Source organism: Lissotriton helveticus, chromosome 7, assembly GCF_964261635.1.
Source record: "Lissotriton helveticus chromosome 7, aLisHel1.1, whole genome shotgun sequence".
In the NCBI taxonomy this organism is placed as follows: Eukaryota; Metazoa; Chordata; class Amphibia; order Caudata; family Salamandridae; genus Lissotriton; species Lissotriton helveticus.
The window spans coordinates 14,311,909-14,333,691 of NC_136068.1; positions in this window are offsets into that span (position 1 = coordinate 14,311,909).

Consider the following 21,783-nt stretch of genomic DNA (forward strand, 5'->3'; position numbering starts at 1 on the left):
TAATATGTGACATCATCAGCAGTGGATTACTGGTAATAGTATCTCTAGTTTACTCCCCTATAGCTGTCTTTCTTTTAACATAAGTGTCTGTTTCCTTCCCTTATACTTACTGTTTTTGGTTCGCTTCCGGTTCGCGTACCGGCGAGCGAACTGGGAAGCGAACTAAGAGAAATAGAGGTTGGCACAGTTCCAAATATTGTACCAATTTTTTAATAACGGGGAGGTAGTTCTGAAAAGAACTTTTTTTTTTATTTTTCTGAACATTTTTTTACTTTTTTTGAATTTTTCTGAACAGTTTTATATTTTTTGGGGTTTTTCTTGGAGGGGGCAATGAAAACGATTCATTGTAAAGGGCTCAACAGGAGCAACAAAACAAAAAAAAGTATTTATTATTTTGGGCGTTTCGTATAAACTTGCATATGATAGTCAATAGCTCTGTTGATCAGAGTGATGCTTCTTTCTCCGTAGCAAATGAATCCATCGCAAAATACGCAGATGTGTTTTACTTCACCAAATCTCATTTGTATATTTGGCACCATCTCCCTGCCCTCTGGTCCCGTTACTTCCGGTACAACAGATCTTCTGGCCATAATAGGGAGATTATCTAGGTCGTTCCGAAACTGTGCAGCACTGTAGTTGTTAGGATGCCACCTAGTCATATGGCGATGCATTGTGTAGTTTCCGAAACTGTATTTTTTCTCGGTTCCTCTGGACAGTCTATCTTGACATATAAGGCAAGTTACGTATCTTGCATTTACTTTTTTCTGACCTTTGGGAATTTTAAAAAATTGCCAAATGAAGTTTTCTTTCCGGTGAGACGTCCTGGGCTCCTCAGGCAAAAACTGCCTCTCTTCGTGCTCGTCGTTCTGTTCCTCTTCTTCCTCTTCTTGTTGAATTATAACTTGAGCAGGTGGTCCACTCTTCCTTGGAGGTGGTGGAGGTGGTGGGGAAGCACCAGCTGAAGCTACTAAAGAAGCCATTGCTCAGTGATCACAAAGGGTCTTTCTCTCACAATGATGAAAGTCAGAGTGAGAAAATAAGGAGGGATTTTCATCATTTGGGAAAAACAAGAGTTCTCAACCAATGAAAAGTGTTCATTTTAGATTATATGACCTAGTCTTACATCATTAGGAAACCAAAAGTGAAATGAACCAATGAAAAGTGTTATTACCAAGTCACATGACCTGCTGTGTTTACGTTAAGCGCTTTGCAGGGCCTCCCGGTTTGCTTCCAGAAACCTGCGCTTTGCGACTCGCTTTGCGTACCAGTTCGCTAACGTAGCACGTCATATGACGTATCACGCGACAACGTGAAACGTCATGCGGACGGGAGGCGTCACGATGTTGTTTTCTAACGCGGCACTTGCGGTAAAGAAACGTTTACCGGCTCGCGGTCTATTTCGCGGCATCAAGGTCAGCTAACGGGAAGCTTCCCGATTCGCGAAGCGGGAACGAAGAAAAAAATATATAAAAAAAAAAAATTATTCATAAACATATAAAATATATTTTTGGATTTAAAGAAGAATACATTTTACAGCTACAGATATTAGCTGTTAAAAAACCAATGAAATTCACTGAAAAAACCATAGGTTATAGACCATATATAGTTAGGAATTAGCATTTACAAAACCTTGAAAATTCACTGAAAAAACCATAGGTTATAGACCATATATAGTTAGGAATTAGCATTTGGAAAACCTTATTTTACTCACACAAAACCATTGAAATTCCATATATAGTTAGTTGCACTAACTATATATCGCGCATCCGCAATCCACTGCTGATGATGTCACATATTACATCATTCATGACATGGTCAGGGACATCACTGATGACATCACTGATGACATCTCAAATGACATCACTGATGACAACATCCAGTGACTGTATGTTTCTGTAAAGTTAAAATATGTTTTACATATTGAAGAATGAGTAGATGTATAAGTGTCTGAATGAAGGTTTTAGTAGGTGCGTGGTTGACTGTATGAGTGAGTGATTAAATGCGTCCTACTGAATGCATAGGTTAGTGACTAAACTGTGTGAAAGTTTGCATCAGTATGTCTGTTGTTGTGCAAGCTGCTGCATGTGTTGATCAGTAGCTATATGAGTGGCTATATGGGTTATTGATTGGTTGGCCAAGTATTTGTATGGGAGACTGAGTGTGTGTGTGGCTGGTTGGGAGGTGTGTGACTCTGTGCAGATCAATGTGTACTTGTATCAGTGATTGTATAAGAGAGTAAGTATGTGTTAGTATATGTTTGAAAATGTAAGGTGCTCTATGTTTAACTGTATAGATTAGAAAATGGAGGTGTGATTGATTCTTTGCATGACTGACTAGGTGTGTGAGTAACTCCATGGATGAGCAACAGAGTGTAAATGTCTGTATAGGTGTATGAGTGCATATGATAGTGTTGTAAAGATGAGTGATTGTATGTATGAATGATTGTATGGATGAATGAGTGAATGTGTGTGTAGACGTAGGAATCAGTGAGTGCGTATGTAGTAACTAGTATTGGTGTGTCAATGGTTTCAAAAATTATACTCTGTATTTAACACTGGTTGTAACAGAGGTTATATTAAAATGTGAGGAGATGCATTGTATTGTCACATGAATGATATCATCAGTGATGTGGTCATTGATGTCAAATGAGATGTCATCAGTGATGTCATTTGAGATGTCATCAGTGATGTCATCAGTGATGTCACTGACCATGTCATGAATGATGTAATATGTGACATCATCAGCAGTGGATCGCGGATGCGCGATATATAGTTAGTGCAACTAACTATATATGGAATTTCAATGGTTTTGTGTGAGTAAAATAAGGTTTTCTAAATGCTAATTCCTAACTATATATGGTCTATAACCTATGGTTTTTTCAGTGAATTTTCAAGGTTTTGTAAATGCTAATTCCTAACTATATATGGTCTATAACCTATGGTTTTTTCAGTGAATTTCATTGGTTTTTTAACAGCTAATATCTGTAGCTGTAAAATGTATTCTTCTTTAAATCCAAAAATATATTTTATATGTTTATGAATAATTTTTTTTTTTTATATATTTTTTTCTTCGTTCCCGCTTCGCGAATCGGGAAGCTTCCCGTTAGCTGACCTTGATGCCGCGAAATAGACCGCGAGCCGGTAAACGTTTCTTTACCGCAAGTGCCGCGTTAGAAAACAACATCGTGACGCCTCCCGTCCGCATGACGTTTCACGTTGTCGCGTGATACGTCATATGACGTGCTACGTTAGCGAACTGGTACGCGAAGCGAGTCGCAAAGCGCAGGTTTCTGGAAGCAAACCGGGAGGCCCTGCAAAGCGCTTAACGTAAACACAGCAGGTCATGTGACTTGGTAATAACACTTTTCATTGGTTCATTTCACTTTTGGTTTCCTAATGATGTAAGACTAGGTCATATAATCTAAAATGAACACTTTTCATTGGTTGAGAACTCTTGTTTTTCCCAAATGATGAAAATCCCTCCTTATTTCCTCACTCTGACTTTCATCATTGTGAGAGAAAGACCCTTTGTGATCACTGAGCAATGGCTTCTTTAGTAGCTTCAGCTGGTGCTTCCCCACCACCTCCACCACCTCCAAGGAAGAGTGGACCACCTGCTCAAGTTATAATTCAACAAGAAGAGGAAGAAGAGGAACAGAACGACGAGCACGAAGAGAGGCAGTTTTTGCCTGAGGAGCCCAGGACGTCTCACCGGAAAGAAAACTTCATTTGGCAATTTTTTAAAATTCCCAAAGGTCAGAAAAAAGTAAATGCAAGATACGTAACTTGCCTTATATGTCAAGATAGACTGTCCAGAGGAACCAAGAAAAAATACAGTTTCGGAAACTACACAATGCATCGCCATATGACTAGGTGGCATCCTAACAACTACAGTGCTGCACAGTTTCGGAACGACCTAGATAATCTCCCTATTATGGCCAGAAGATCTGTTGTACCGGAAGTAACGGGACCAGAGGGCAGGGAGATGGTGCCAAATATACAAATGAGATTTGGTGAAGTAAAACACATCTGCGTATTTTGCGATGGATTCATTTGCTACGGAGAAAGAAGCATCACTCTGATCAACAGAGCTATTGACTATCATATGCAAGTTTGTACGAAACGCCCAAAATAATAAATACCTTTTTTTGTTTTGTTGCTCCTGTTGAGCCCTTTACAATGAATCGTTTTCATTGCCCCCTCCAAGAAAAACCCAAAAAAATATAAAACTGTTCAGAAAAATTCAAAAAAAGTAAAAAAATGTTCAGAAAAATAAAAAAAAAAGTTCTTTTCAGAACTACCTCCCCGTTATTAAAAAATTGGTACAATATTTGGAACTGTGCCAACCTCTATTTCTCTTAGTTCGCTTCCCAGTTCGCTCGCCGGTACGCGAACCGGAAGCGAACCAAAAACAGTAAGTATAAGGGAAGGAAACAGACACTTATGTTAAAAGAAAGACAGCTATAGGGGAGTAAACTAGAGATACTATTACCAGTAATCCACTGCTGATGATGTCACATATTACATCATTCATGACATGCTCAGTGACATCATCAGCAGAGGATTGCGGGTTTTTTGGCAACGTGCCTTATCCACGGTTTAATAACGCTGCCTTTTGCTTTATATAAGTTTTCAAATTGTATGAAATATATACCAATAGGTCGTTATGAACCTTTAGGTAGTGCTTTTCTTCATGAGGTCTGGTCGCTTCCATACACATACAGATGTTTCAAAGATGATCAAGAAGTTTATCTGAATGGAGAGGAATGCACTGAGACGCCAGATCATTCACTAATGTGTAGGCACATACAGTTACACGGTTCATGCAACAAACACCGACCAAATATGGCTTGCGTGTTGCAAGGCACGCCAGTTCCCGCTATCATCCCCACGTTCAAGTTGTTGGAAAATGGTAGTTATTTGATGCTCAATAATGAAGATTGTTCTGAGTTAATTAAAAGTATTCCTTTTATCGTAACAGTAAGTGAACGGGTTATTTGCTGCAGAAATGTTCTATTTCCTCCCACACATGAACATAGGGAGTTTTCAATTTGGCCACAAATACCAACCTTGGGAGAGATTTCAACGGCATGGCAAGAATAAGAGCTCTTTTGTCTCAGAGAGAGGTGGCCTTGAGTTCGGCCCGTGAAACTTTCGTGCTTCACATAGCGAACACCCGTACAGAGGTGCAGACCCTTTTCAATTCACATTTGCCTTTCAATTTCAGCAAGATGGTTCGGACTATCTTTAACGCATCCTCCACAAAGGCCCTGGCGCACTTTTTTAAAGTTGTTACCAGTGGTCTCGTGACTTCATTTGAGAAAATCTTTGGAGTCATCCCTGCTTTCTTTCATTGTATTTTCTCCACTCTGCTTCGTGGATTGGCATTTTTACTTGCATTACCAGCGGACGCTCTTGTGCTTTTTTACATTTTTAAATATGGATGTCCCTCCTATGCAACCTCCCACCCTGCAGCTGCTGACACTGTTCCGCAATCGCATGCTAGAATATTATGGCACAATGCCGTTGGCGATATTAAGCACGGCATATGGATTATCTTTTCGATTCTCCTACTTCACCTGTGTCCAGTCTGTATTTCACTGCCTGACCTGTGATTTCGATTGGGCCATTGATTTGTGTCTCTGCGGACCGGTTTCTCCTGACGTCGACTTTAATCAGCTGATGACTCCTATAATTACTCACGAGTTGGTTTGTCCTGGCGAAAGGATTATGGCTGTGGCATTGATGCATGGACTATTTGGTCCCTGGAATTTACTGGCGGCAGCACAGTCTTTCTTGGAACAGAGCTTTCTTGAAAACCCACCGAGCTGTCCTCTGATGGTGATAGAGGATCCGGTGCTGGGAGAGCACGTATGTTCTTTTCCGCTTTTAAATTGGATGGCTGAACTGTTTTCGGATGAAGACGGTGACTTCCTATTGGAGGCTGTTGCAGCTTATTTTGCATACACAGTTATGTCATAGACCTTTTTCATGTTTGATATGCTGAGTACTAGCATTTCATTGACAATTCATTGACTTATTTTTCAAGTTTTTATTATTTACCTTGCCTATTGGCTTAAGACTCGATAAAGTACTTGGCTGTTTTATTTTTCTTTAGCATTAAATTTTCCTAGTTTTTAATGCTTTACCTTGCGGACCGTCCACATATAAACTTGCAATCTGCTCTCATGAGATGGCACTTCTATTATCTTATTCAGTTCGTTTCCGGATCATGGGGAGGTGTCATCTAGGTCCTGGATATCTTTACACCGTGTTAAGTTAGCATGGGCTCATTACCGGTTTAAACGCCATTTTTCCTTTTTTGCAACTTCTGCACACAACACTTAGTTGTTGCTTTAGCTTTCCACCTAGTAGTTCATCGTGGTTTACATGAGAATAATATGTTATTGCTCTACTATCTGCTTTGCTTGTTAAACTATATCTGTACAGCGAGTGCTAAAGTTTCAAGAACAACACGATACAGAATTGTTATGAGGTCTGATCTCCACGACTTCATACTCATAACATAAGTGCAACTTCTGCCAATTCTGGGCATGAGGCGGGTTTTATATTGCTTTGCCGAACACACATACACAACAGTTGATGCGGTTCACATGAAGAGAGAGCTGGTGTATGCTGATGTGATTCCTTCAAATCTAAGACACTAAAGTATGGGCACGCCCTAAACCAACACAAAGAGACCTTCTTAGCAAATAATATAATATGTGTATTAGGGAGGGTGAGATATAAGCAGCCGCGGGCCGTGGAGGGAGTTACGGTGAGGCAGGGAGGCGGGGAGGGGGAGAAGCAGGGTGGAGCCCTCTCTACCCTGCCCCTCCCCCTCCCCGCCTCCCTGCCCCACCGTAACTCCCTCCACGGCCCGCGGCTGCTTATAAGTGTTGCTAACTCTTATTCATTTACAGCATGTTAACATACTGTCACCATTCGCTTTTTATGTACTAGTAACTATGCTGGTAATTTTGCTACTGATAATATGTGTACTTGTATTCTCCACCCTGCTTCTCCCCCTCCCCGCCTCCCTGCCTCACCGTAACTCCCTCCACGGCCCGCGGCTGCTTATAAGTGTTGCTAACTCTTATTCATTTACAGCATGTTAACATACTATCACCATTCGCTTTTTATGTACTAGTAACTATGCTGGTAATTTTGCTACTGATAATATGTGTACTTGTATTATCTAAGGTACTACGCCTGAGAAGACGGCATTAGTAAATAAACATTTCAAATACACATGTGTTCTTCTTAACTCCATGTTCTGGTTTCTAAGAAATATATAACGACCGACTGTTCATGAGTTCCACGTATCCTGAGGTACTATAAGTTCATATTCTGGATTGTCTAAACATTGAGAGTTTGTTATATCCAATGTGACACTGTACCTAGCTTGCTAAGGAGTTTTTGATTACTAACGTGAGTTTTGGGACACCCTAATTCGCCGAGGTTCCAATCCTCTGTCCACAGTTCTGTGTGAGAACAGAAACCCTGCGACAGGGGCACCCCCGACCCTTGCTGGAGCTTCATCACACTTGCGATACAACTCCAGCAATGCGCCACCTTTACGGCACAGATACATCACGCATCTGTGCTGTTTTTGCCCCATGATGCGCCGCATTGTAAATGCAGCACACCATAGGTGACGGAACAGCGGCACAGAATGACTAACACATCCCTGGTGATGCGCCAGTCATCATAAATGTATCCCTATGCTTCTTATCTTGTTAGAGATGAACCGCCATATGTATCATCAAAGTTTTTTGCATTTCCTAAATAGCGAACTTTAAGGAATAAATAGCGATTCTTTACCATTCCTAGTTTGCGATTAGCTATTTGCTAATTACAAATTACCCATTCATTTCCTTCATTTCCATAGGGCGGTTGGACTCACTTTTAGCTCGAACGGCTGAATGGATTTCCACGAAACTTGGCAAAATTGTAGGGACTGGTAGCCCGATGTGCCTTTGCTATGTCTCAAGATATATGCTCCAGTGGTTTTTACGAAAATTAACTTTGAAAAATATATATTGGGCTACATTGGCCTATATATATGTTGGAGCCCAAATGTAGCCCAATGTAGCCCAATGAAGCCCAATGTAGCCCAATGTAGCCCAAAGATGGCCGCCAGACACACAAAAAAACAAATGTAGCCCAAATATCAGCCAGATGTAGCCCAACTATAGCCCAGTGACAGAATGACCAATCAGCTTCGCAAACCTCCGTTACGCGAAGCGGAGCGCTGTTACAGATATATATCTTTTTTTGAACGTTAATTTCTCAAAATCCACTGGAGCACATATATTGAGACCTAGCAAAGGCACATCGGGCTACCAGTCCCTAATATTTTACCAAGTTTCGTGCAAATCCATTCAGCCGTTCGATTATTATTATTATTTTTTTTTGCCCCGCGGGGCCCTTTTAAAACCTCCACATCAAACCTAGGGGGTCAGCGAGGATCTACTATTCCCCCTTATGGTCATTTGCCCCTTCGCTTTCGCCTCCTCTTGTCTCTCGATCCTACCGAGAGACAAGATGGCGGCCGCTACGGACTGTTTGGAATGTTGACAGACGCCGGAGAACCAATCAGCTTCGCTTCACAAAGCTCCGTTGCGCGAAAAGTACGCGTCCTGGGACGCTGCCTGGTCCGCTGTTACAGATATATATCTTTTTTTAAACGTTAATTTCTCAAAATCCACTGGAGCACATATATTGAGACCTACAAAAGGCACATCGGGCTACCAGTCCCTACAATTTTGCCAAGTTTCGTGCAAATCCATTCAGCCGTTCGGGCTAAAAGTGAGGCCAACCGCCCTATGGAAAACTCAATGTTAAAAACACGTTTTGGGACCCCCCTTTTTTCTCGGCCCCCCCTTGACGAACCCCCCCCAAATTTTCGAGGGCTGCTCAGAAACAAAATGTGCCATTTTCCTGAAAATTTCAGCCAATTCCGTCCACAAACGCCAAAGTTATTAGACATAGAATTTTCAAAAATCCCATAGAGAAAAAATCCTAACTATATATACCTACTGGCGACCGCCAGTAGGTAATATATATATATATATATATATATATATATATAAGCTGTTTTGTAACGCGCTCAATTACTACCGGAGTATCCTGGCGTGGTATAATGCTGGGGAACCCGTCCTGGCTTTCCCTGTGGGATGGTCCCTACTGGGAGTCCCCAAGGTGAAGCCAGGCATCCCTGGCGTTGATGGGGCCGTTGTGGAGATTAGGCAAGCTAATGCCCAGAGTTGCCGAGTGGGACCCCTGGTTAGACAAGTGTCCGAGGGTCACTCAAGACCCTGAGCTCCTGGAGTAAGACAAGTGTCCGAGGGTCACTCAAGACCCTGAGCTCCTGGAGTGAGACAAGTGTCCGAGGGTCACACAAGACCCCGAGCTCCTGGAGTAAGACAAGTGTTCGAGGGTCACACAAGACGCCGAGCTCCTGGAGTAAGACAAGTGTCCGAGGGTCACACAAGACCCTGAGCTCCTGGAGTGAGACAAGTGTCCGAGGGTCACACAAGACCCCGAGCTCCTGGAGTAAGACAAGTGTCCGAGGGTCACACAAGACGCTGAGCTCCTGGAGTAAGACAAGTGTCTGAGGGTCACACAAGACCCCGAGCTCCAGGAGTGAGACAAGTGTCCGAGGGTCACACAAGACCCCGAGCTCCTGGAGTAAGACAAGTGTCTGAGGGTCACACAAGACCCCGAGCTCCTGGAGTAAGACAAGTGTCATACCAGACCCCGAGCTCCTGGAGTAAGACAAGTGTCCGAGGGCCACACAAGACCCTGAGCTCCTGGAGTAAGAGAAGTGTCCGAGGGTCACACAAGACCCCGAGCTCCTGGAGTAAGACAAGTGTCCCAGGGTCACACAAGACCCTGAGCTCCTGGAGTAAGACAAGTGTCCGAGGGTCACTCAAGACCCCGAGCTCCTGGAGTAAGACAAGTGTCCGAGGGTCACACAAGACCCTGAGCTCCTGGAGTAAGACAAGTGTCCGAGGGTCACACAAGACTCTGAGCTCCTGGAGTAAGACAAGTGTCTGAGGGTCACACAAGACCCTGAGCTCCTGGAGTAAGACAAGAGTCCGAGGGTCACACAAGACCCTGAGCTCCTGGAGTAAGACAAGTGTCCGAGGGTCACACAAGACCCCGAGCTCCTGGAGTAAGACAAGTATCACACCAGACCCCGAGCTCCTGGAGTAAGACAAGTGTCCGAGGGCCACACAAGACCCTGAGCTCCTGGAGTAAGACAAGTGTCCGAGGGTCACACAAGACCCTGAGCTCCAGGAGTAAGACAAGTGTCCGAGGGTCACACAAGACTCTGAGCTCCTGGAGTAAGACAAGTGTCTGAGGGTCACACAAGACCCTGAGCTCCTGGAGTAAGACAAGAGTCCGAGGGTCACACAAGACCCTGAGCTCCTGGAGTAAGACAAGTGTCCGAGGGTCACACAAGACTCTGAGCTCCTGGAGTAAGACAAGTGTCTGAGGGTCACACAAGACCCTGAGCTCCTGGAGTAAGACAAGAGTCCGAGGGTCACACAAGACCCTGAGCTCCTGGAGTAAGACAAGTGTCCGAGGGTCACACAAGACCCCGAGCTCCTGGAGTAAGACAAGTATCACACCAGACCCCGAGCTCCTGGAGTAAGACAAGTGTCCGAGGGCCACACAAGACCCTGAGCTCCTGGAGTAAGACAAGTGTCCGAGGGTCACACAAGACCCTGAGCTCCTGGAGTAAGACAAGCGTCCGAGGGTCACACAAGACTCTGAGCTCCTGGAGTAAGACAAGTGTCCGAGGGTCACACAAGACCCTGAGCTCCTGGAGTATGACAAGTGTCCGAGGATCACACAAGACCCTGAGCTCCTGGAGTAAGACAAGTGTCCGAGGGTCACACAAGACCCCGAGCTCCTGGAGTAAGACAAGTGTCCGAGGATCACACAAGACCCTGAGCTCCTGGAGTAAGACAAGTGTCCGAGGGTCACACAAGACCCTGAGCTCCTGGAGTAAGACAAGTGTCCGAGGATCACACAAGACCCTGAGCTCCTGGAGTAAGACAAGTGTCCAAGGGTCACACAAGACCCTGAGCTCCTGGAGTAAGACAAGTGTCCGAGGGTCACACAAGACCCTGAGCTCCTGGAGTATGACAAGTGTCCGAGGATCACACACAAGACCCCAAGCTCCTGGAGTAAGACAAGTGTCCGAGGGTCACACACAAGACCCTGAGCTCCTGGAGTAAGACAAGTGTCCGTGGGTCACACAAGACCGTTGGCTCCTGGAGTAAGACAAGTGTCCGAGGGTCACACACAAGACCCCGAGCTCCTGGAGTAAGACAAGTGTCCGAGGGTCACACAAGACCCTGAGCTCCTGGAGTAAGACAAGTGTCCAAGGGCCACACAAGACCCTGAGCTCCTGGAGTGAGACAAGTGTCCGAGGGTCACACAAGACCCCGAGCTCCTGGAGTAAGACAAGTGGCCGAGGATCACACAAGACCCTGAGCTCCTGGAGTAAGACAAGTGTCCAAGGGTCACACAAGACCCTGAGCTCCTGGAGTAAGACAAGTGTCTGAGGGTCACACAAGACCCCGAGCTCCTGGAGTAAGACAAGTGTCCGAGGATCACACAAGACCCTGAGCTCCTGGAGTAAGACAAGTGTCCCAGGGTCACACAAGACCCTGAGCTCCTGGAGTAAGACAAGTGTCCGAGGGTCACACAAGACCCTGAGCTCCTGGAGTAAGACAAGTGTCCGAGGGTCACACAAGACCCCGAGCTCCTGGAGTAAGTGTGTACAGGTGGCAGCAGGGCCGGCCTTAACACTGGTGGCGGCCTGTGCGACAATGTCTGTTGGCGCCCCCCCAATGAGCACCTCTGCCACGGATTCCTTCACTAGCACCCTTTAACGGTGCCCCCTCAAGTCTCCGTAACCAGTGACTCTCAGATTCATTTCGATTTATAGCACCTCTCATACCAGTGTAAGGTGTCAGAGCACTTTACATCACACACACATTGCACAGAGACAATCGGGTAGATTCATCATGGTCCTGATTTGCGAGTCCTTAATAGCGATTATTAAGGAATCGCTATTAGGGACTCTCAAATCGGGATTCATGTAGAAATTGCAAAAGAAATTGCGATTCCTACAGCCTCCTTATTTGCGATTAGCAATTTGCGATTAGCAATTTGCTAATCGCAAATAAGAATGCGATTTCAAGGGTGCCAGGGGTGTCCAAAGGACACCCTGTAGCACCCCTGAAATGGAAATGTAGCCTTATGTTGCACACACACATGTCCAAAGGACATGTGTGTGTGTAACATACCACTTAGAAAAATGCACTAAAGTGCATTTTTCTAAGTTTTCGCTATTTACCACGAAGTCAGACTTCGTGGTAAATAGCGGCCGGAAATTGCAAATTCGCATATTTTAAAAGTTTCTTGAATTGCATTTAAGGAATCTCAAATAGAGATTCCTTAAATGCAATTCCTCACAAATATGCGATTTCGCAAATAGCGATTTTTGCATTTGGGATGATGAATCCCAAATGCAAAAATTGCGCTCGCAAAGGGCCAGATTCTGAAAATCTGGCCCTTTGCGAGCCGAATTTTCGTTCATGAATCTAGCTGAATGATATGTGTGTAAATCAGTGTATGGGAAATGTTACAACAGACAGGACCACAAGGAGTAGTGTAGGAGTGACATGCCATCGATACTGGTAGGCAATATAGTTTAAGAGTCCTTATTCTGGTAAGGCGCTAATTCAGAATGTAAAACATAATTTCATTGTTGAGGCTTCTCTTTAATAATAAGAATTGTTTTCTAATCAAATGAAGCCTTTGGGCAAGATTAGGATGATGAAAGACTGGGCAAAAAAGCATATGGCTCTAACATATACCTTGCAGTTTGCAGCAGCTCTTTGATTGCAGTTAATAGCTCAATGTTCTATATTAGAATTTTGACAAAAGCAGGAACCCACTGACCTATTTACATTATATGCACTTAGTTATTTACATGGTACATGTTCTTGGCAGCAGGCACTTTAACCCTCTGCACTACCTTAGGATGAGACAACACTTCACCAGAGTTTCCTTGACATTTTAATTGACGCCTTAAAATTGCTGGAGGCCAGAAACGCCGCAGCAGGAGTTGCTTTTAAAATGATAATATACTTGGGAAAATGATGTCCCGACCCCAAGTCAGCGTCCGGTGCGGTGGCACCCATCGCACCACCCTAGAACCAGGCCTGGGTGGCAGTGCCAAGACAGGTGTGGCGACCTTACCGTGCACTCTGAGCTGTGCTGTGGCCTCCTGTGGCCCCCTCGAGTGCACTGCTATTCGCACGATGTAGGTTCCGGTGTAATTCATCTGCACATCTGTGATCCGCAGAGACCCGTCCGGGAGCAGAGACTCTCGGCCGGTGGATCCAGAACCATAGAAAGGAGGACGATCGCTGTCAGAGAGATAGAGGATGAGGCCATCTCCGCGTCCCCCTCCGCTCCTGTACCAGACGACATCTTCGAAACGCCCCTCGTACCGCACAGACAGGGTGACGTTGTCTCCCACCGGCGCGGTCACCACATCTGGAGTGATTGACAGCTGCACCGCTGTGCACTGGAACAATGACGTCACCCAGACTGACGTCACCCAGGCTGAAAGAAAACACAGAAGAGAAACAACATTAGAGGCGCTGCGGCTGAACCCCAAAAACAACAGACGCCAGTGGGTGCGAAGAGACAAAGTCGACTGTAACTAGATGAATGGATTACACAAAAGCATCACAATATCAGAGCAGAGCGGCAACTTCTACACTTGAAGTCCTACACAACTTATTTTAAATAAATACGCAATTATCACAATTCATTTGGGAAAAACTTCCTGATAACATAAACATAGTTATTTCCCCAGTTAATTCCATAATCCTATGCCAGGATTACCGTATAATACAAAATCTAAACAACAGTTTACCCAAGCTCCCGTAAACTCAGCCTGTGTCCTGCTCTCACAGAGAGTGTGGTGTAAGCAAGGGTCTTGTCTCTTCACCCTACTCGCTGGTAACTCAGTAACCCTGTCCTCCAGAGTGTGGTGTAAACATGGGTCTTGTCTCTTCACCCTACTCGCTGTTAACTCAGTAACCGTGACCAGCCTCCACAAACCTTGGCAGCATCACTGACCCGAGACCCCTAATGTCCATTACAAAGGCTTCAGGAGTTTAACCCGATCAACCTTTACTTCTGGACAGACACAAGGGGGTGACTCTCGAGTCAGCTGTAGGGTCACCGAGGTGGCCACACCTACTGTGAAAGATCCGTCACTTCCGCCACCAGCCCTGATGGCAGATATTGGCAATAAAAGGGGTCTGCATCTCATCAATTCCCGCCTCGAAGCCGCCTCACTGGACTAGATCAATAAATCTGTGGGTTTGGAGATCTGAGGGTCTCTGGAACAGAGTGACCTGCCTGTACGTTCTCACCACATGTAGGGCACATTTACTTACCTTTCACCCACTGCAGCGCACCAAGCAACGCTCCTGCGCTGTGTGAGAGGGAGGGAGCAGAAATACGCACTATTTACAAGGATATGAAGCATTCCTGCTCTTTCCTTGCACTGGTGCACGGTGTGCTGCCTAGCACCAACACAGGCCCCATGGTGCACAATAGCGCCTGCAGTACAAACATGATTGTTTTTGTGCAGGAAATTATAATTTCCTGCACAAAATTAAGGCATCAAGACATTTCCTCTTTCTATGTGCGCTGCAGAATGCAGCTCCTGTGGAAAGATATAATAATGAGGAGAAATAAAGATGCTTCTCCTCGATACACTCCAGTGTTCACACATTCCCTGGTGTACTTATCGTTGTAAATATGGGAATGTGTCATCATCCATGGGTGGACGCATGGCAACACTCCACCCATATAATGCCTCCCAAGTTGAAATGCAGTGAAACGCAGCACGTGTACCTTCATTGTGTTGCATTTCTTTACAAAGCTGTGTGACGTGCCACAAATCTCCCTTGTGCGGCTTTGCAAATCTTACTGTTGACTTTGCGTTGTCCTTGTGTCACCTTTCATGACCATCAAAGCTTAGTTACTTAAGGAGAAGCGAAGAGCACCGAACAGCCACTCATCTCTCGGCCCACCCACAGTTTGTACTTCTCATTGGAGGAGGGACATGCCTGTTACGCAGGCTGGTTGCCCGTTGGACAGAAACAATGCCCATCACAGTGTAGCCAACCCCTTTTGATGAGCGTGGTTTTGAGGCTAGCTTGAGGATGACTGCTACTACCCTGTCTTCAGTAGAGAGTTTATCACCAAATGTTATTGATCCATGGATTCTCATAGCTTGTAGAGTTCAGTCCTAAGACTTTCAATCTCTTCCTGTGAGAATCGCAGCAGAAACATCTGAAGGACAGAAGGACACCCACTGCTCGCTGGAGCTTTGTATGTGAAAAGGAAGTGAATTCTGTAATTTAAGACCTTGCAATGAAAAGAACATCAAACAAGAGGAGGAGAAGAAAGGATGGTTCTCAGAGGCACAACTGACGATGAGGGAGATGGCAATACACACTTTCAAGACACAAAGGTGAGGAGGACAACCCACACAAGAGAACAAGTAAGGGTAAGTAATATTGATAAAAAAAATATAGAAGTGTTTAATATCGTTTGTAAAAATATAGCTGGGAAGGAAAGACCCCACCTCACCTGGCACGAGCTCAGGTAGGGGATGCACCGCACTCTCCGTCGGTACACCGGTCGTCCCTCAGTGCTCTGTGTACCGACGGAGAGTGCGGTGCATCCCCTACCTGAGCTCGTGCCAGGTGAGGTGGGGTCTTTCCTTCCCAGCAAGTTGGATGGGAAGAGGATTACACATACACTATTTCAGGTGATATGGTTTTACTTTTAATTTAGCAGTAGCACTAATGGTCCTGAGGAAGCAGCAGGGGACCTCGAGGCTCCACTCGACTGCAGAAAGATGTCGACCTTACATCTCTTTTTAGTGGTCATTTGTTATACTAATAATTTGCACTGTTTTTATTGATCTAGGAGTGTGAGGGTGTATATTAAATTTATTTTTTCCCAAACACGACCTAATTTTAGAGCTTTTTCTCTTACTCCTTTTTTTCACCACACACACTTTTTTAAGCACTGCTACTCGGTTCCCCACACGCCATTTTTTTCACATCTGCATAACTGTTTTGGGACACTCCTGGGCATGGTAAATTATCTGCCTGGTCAGGTGTGTTCCCCTGAATGTGATATGTACAAGAGATCCCAGATGATGAAGGGGGGTCTCGATGGTGGACTGATGGGAACTCGTTTCATTTAAACTTTTCCCTTTGTTTTGTTGTGTATTTGGGTACATGAATGTATTGGCTTTATCTTTGTGTAGACTCACTGCTAATCAAGGTTGGTGTCAATTCAAATTAGGGGGTTTAGCAGTTAGGGTCTCAAAACATCCCCTTGGATCTTTCCTGTGTTTAGTTGGTCATGGACAGTAAACAACTCTCGCCCTGGAGATTAGGAGGCATTGGATCACCTTATAACAACGGTTCACGAATAGTTCACAATTAGGAAAAATAGTGCTCATCTTGTAACTGTAGTGCACTAACTGTAGGAACACTCACCCTGTGTCACTCCGTCACCTCTTTAATTCCCAAACTATGTTCTTGGAAGACTTCTCAAGGTCTTTTAAGTGCATTATTCAAACAATGGAAGAACATATTAAAGAACAATTCAGAAACACGCCTGCCTCTTTTATCTCCCTGCCTACGTCTTGCTTACGTCATTCATGGGAGACATGGCTTTCCACAATCTTAGATTTTGAAGCTACCGACAATGCAATTAATTAGTAATGATGTGAGGTCAGTGTCCTCTGTCTCTAAATGACACAATGTGTGACCCTGGGAATCTCCTGTGTGTGCAGAAACTACAGGCACCGGTCATAGTGTCTCACCCGTCACTTGCCTCACCTGTGTGGATCCAGACGCAGTGACCATGAACTCGTCCACCCGGCCTCCAGCACTTCACTGAATTCACCATTGTGCTTCAAACACCACGAGCTGAGCTCACACTTGAGCTGGAAGAAAAGTTGAGTGTGGAGAACCTGCCCTGTGTCCTCACTCCCCTGTCTGCAGAGACAGGGCTCCTGAGCCTTCCACAATCCGATCCTTTCCTCTGTGCAGTGAGAGTGCCTCCTCCCCTCTCACCAGCTGTGACTCCATGGGTCTGTGGTTAGAGTTTGTCACTTTTCTAAGAAAAACTTCTGTGTGGGTTTATTTCACCATTATAGTCAGTTCCTCTTCTCTAGCAGGAAACGGTTTTGGTTATATTTTTAACTTTTCAAGCATGCTATCTCAGACAAAACATGGAGACACAGCAGCCCAGGAGACTCACCATATGTCCACGCAAACCCTCTGAGACATGATCCTCATCCGGAATGTCATGGGGATGCACTTGGCCGTACATGACACCTGATGCATTATTACTTGGTGCTGAGGGGGGTGGACATCGCATTCCTCCAGGAAACTCTATCGCAGGGAGATACTCATATGGATCTCTGCGGGGGTCCACTTCCTCTGCGAGTCCCAGCTCATTGACAATGAAGGGCAATGCCTACTGCTTGCTGGCACCCTTGCAGAGACCTTTGGAGCTGGGCAGCATCTATGCCCCCAATATCAATCATACCGCATTCCTGGAATCCTTGGCACCCCAATTAAGTAGATCCTTGCCAGCTTCGAGGATACTGGGATGTGATTTCAATTGTGTGGCATGTATATCAATAAACAGATCCTCCCTCCACTAATAGACTGCCCCATCTGGAAACATCTGGAAATACCAGCCATAGCCGACCTACTTCCAATACCCAAGATCCCTTCCTTTTTTAGGCAGAGCACTCAGGGGGAGGGGTTACAGAGGAGAATGGAGGGCGCCACTGCCACCAGTGCCAAACCAAGGAGTTTTCAGAACCAGACACAGAACATACCACAGATAAATGGTAACCACAATAATATACAGAATGGTGGTCATGAATTTATCCCAATTTACAATCTTTCTAAACATCCCTTGACTAGTTTGGAAGAACGAGTGCTGGTTAAGGGTCTATCCTTTGTCCCTTTGGTTGCACAGGATCCGGAAGTCTTACAATTTTTGGGGAAAATCAGACTGAAAATATTTTTTTCTGGTGCAGAGGATATGACTGAATAACAGTGGGTGACATAGAAAATCCACTTTTTGCCCGGATAGTGCGACTATGCCGGATGAAATTCTTTATTTTGAAGAACAAATATTGAAGTAAATTGATGACTTCAGTCGTAATAAAACATTCTTCAAATCTAATTTCTCTAGACAGGAAATGGTAGCGCTAAGAGACTAGTCCAATAACCCCCGTACTGTAATAAAACCTGCGGATAAGGGGGGGAGGCCTTGTTCTATGGGACACAGATGAGTATGACAATGTGATTTTGAAACAAACCCAAAATAGAGAACATTATTGTCCCATTAGTGAAGACCCTACACCTAGACTGAAGGCCCAAATCTTGCACGTAACCACTCAAGCCTTGAATGAGGGATGTATCTGCAAGAAGGAATACGAATACTTAAATTTAACGACACAAAAGATCCCAAACATTTATGTTTTACCCAAAGTCCATAAGGACACCAGTCACCCTCCTGGACGCCCCATCATTGCAGCCTGTGGTTCCTTATTGGAACCCCTTGCTAAATATATTGACGTGTTCCTAAAACCTTTTCTTCCACTCACAGAAGCTTATATTAGGGACTCTTTGGATTTCATTGCCAAAATTGAAGATTCAATATTTGATTGTGACCATCAGTTGTTGGTCACTTTCGATATTGAAAGCTTATATACGAATATTCCGCAGGAGGAAGCAATCTTTGTTCTACATACAGTGTTGGATGGGAGACCGAGACCGCATGCAGTACCCACACAGTTTATCGCAACCCTGGCTAAAATTTGTTTGAAGAACAATTTTTTTGCATTTAAGAATGAGTTATATATGCAAATAAAAGGAGTAGCCATGGGCTGTTGTTTTGCCCCGGAAATCTCGAATTTAGTCATGGATATGTTTGAGAAAAATTACATCTTCCTGGGGACCACACCCTTTAAATCTCACATAGGGCGTTGGAGTCGATTCATCGACGATATTTTTATGATATGGTCGGGAACTGAGGAACAACTTTTATTGTTTCACAATTGGCTTAATGTACGTTCTGCCGATTTGGAATCATCCATTACCCATAGCAATTCTTCAATCAACTTTCTTGATCTCTGTGTGGCTCACAAAGAAGAGAAATTAGAGGTGGGCCTTTATTCTAAGCCCACAGATCGGAATACATTACTTCATTTTGATAGTGGACACACCAGGACCCTCAAGGAGAACTTGCCCTATGGGCAGTTCTTGAGGATTAGGCGTAACTGCACCAACAAAACCGTCTACGTTGATAATGCCAAGAAATTGCAAACCAAGTTGTGTAATAGGGGGTACCCTAAAAAGCTGGTGAGAGCAGCGCTTAAAAGAGCGTGGTTTACCCCACGCGAGACCCTGTTGAGCCCTAAAGAAAAACAAGACACGGATAGGATGACGTGTGTCCTTACATACAACCCTAAGGCCAATAAGATCAAGCAGATCATCCTAAAAAACTGGAGATTGATTCACCAGTTTGATATCCCCCAACCTTTGTTCGCATTTCGAAAAGGCAAAAATATCAGACAACATCTGGTCAAAGCAATTAGGATGCCCCCGGAGAAGGTGGATCTGAGAAGTATGTTGAGCCTGCCTCTAGTAGTGGGACATTTTAAATGCAATGTATGTGTGGTATGTACGCTGAATACCAACTCGAAATCTCTGACAATAAATGGCCACATACACACCCAATTGGATTTTCAAACTGTAACACCAAAAACGTGGTGTATTGCCTCACATGTCCGTGTGATAAATCGTACATAGGACAAACTTCTCAGAATGGTAAAATGCAAATCATCCAACACCAGTCAAGAATTAGATGCAAAACACAGGGTGCTCCATTGGTGCATCATTTTTTGGAATGTGACCACAATGAAAATCATATCAAGTGGTCAGTCCTGCTGGTCGTAAAAGCTCAAAGCAAGGTAAATGTACAAATGGCACTGAATAAACTTGAGGCACGTATGATTGAAAAATATGAAACTGCGAGGTCTGGCTTGAATGATCGGGACGAAATCTGGGCGCTTATGAGGTAATAACTTAGTGTCATCTAAGACTTGATGTATTGGAATTGCTGAACCCTCCTTATCTCCCCCATACAGTATGTTACGTGATTCTGTGAATATAATTGAATATACTTGAATGTGCATATACTTGTTGTACAGATATTTTTTGGTTCAATATAATGTTGTGAGTATTGTAATGTAGGGTTTATCTATGTACACTGTGTATTTTGTCTTGAGATTGTACGTCTATCTCTGTGCCCCCTTTGTATCCCCGAATCCTCTTCTGGTCATCACCTAAAGGTTTGATAGACTATGAGCACTGTGTAGTAGGTATGTTGATTTATGGTTGTTTTGCACTTTTTGTGTCCTTTAGACGGGTATCTGGTTTTTTTTTTGGGGCATATTTAGTTATTCTGGCAATGTTGCTTGAGTTGGCCATAGTGATATATAGTTTGTCTTCCATTGATGAATGTTTTCGTTCTTGTATACCGCATTTCCGGGTCTAGTGTATTGGTGGTGTAGTGTCCTCTTTTGTTGTCCGTGACCCTATGTTGTGCGTTGTGGTCACGTGGGATGCCTCCGCCTATCTTATCGGAGAGCTAGTGGGCAGCCACGTACTTGCCGGTAATTGATTTACTATGATGGTGCCCATCCGTTTTGGTTAAGGAACTGGACCTACATTGAGTGAAGGTGAGGCAGCGTTTTGGTAATACGTGGTGTTTAAATTAGGATGTGTGCCATGCACGCGCTGTATTTAGTTCTATTCGCATCTCGTGTGTGTATATATATTCTTTGAACTGAGCAGTGTTTGTGTGTTCCTCTGTTTAGAACCGGTGATTGAGGGATATTGTGACTGCGGAGCAGGATTCCCGCAAAGGCTCCCCTCCTCCATTTCCGCCCGCCGGCCTTTTCGTACTTGGAACTAAACGGAGCTAGTTGCTGGTTAAGGTATGACACTTGGGGATAAGGGTCTGCAGTCTGGGGTGACTTGTGGTATATGTGCCTTGTCGTATTAATAGCTTGCCGTCCGTACTGAGTGTCCTTGTCTATGACAGATTTTCTGACTACTGTGAGTTCCCGCGTAGGGTGTCATTGGATTGGCTCCAGGAGTAAGTGTTTGATCTTGATTTGTTTATTTTCCTGACTTTGGCCGGTTTGACTGCCGGGTGATGATATTTTCACGGAGTGCTTGGGTCTCCTGTGGATCTATTAAATGTGATTTTATCTTTCTTTTTTACTTGGGCTTGCCAAGCATGCAGTAATTGTGGAGGTGATGGGACTATGACTACTTGTTTCTCGTTATTGCCTTTATATATTCTGGGGATAAATCCTTTGGGTGTTTTTCTTCTTCTAGTTGTTGGATATTGGTCTTGACATATGCTTTGGTACTGGTAAACACACGTATGGTTCGGATGGTGACGGATTTGGATTCAGGTGGTATGGGGCACAGAGAACTTGACAGTTGATTTTACATGCAGTATATATGGTGTTATGTATATTCTTTTAGGTCCTTTATCTCCCTGTCCTGAGGAGGTCAGATTTGTTGGAAGGCCGAAACGCGACCGTGTCGAC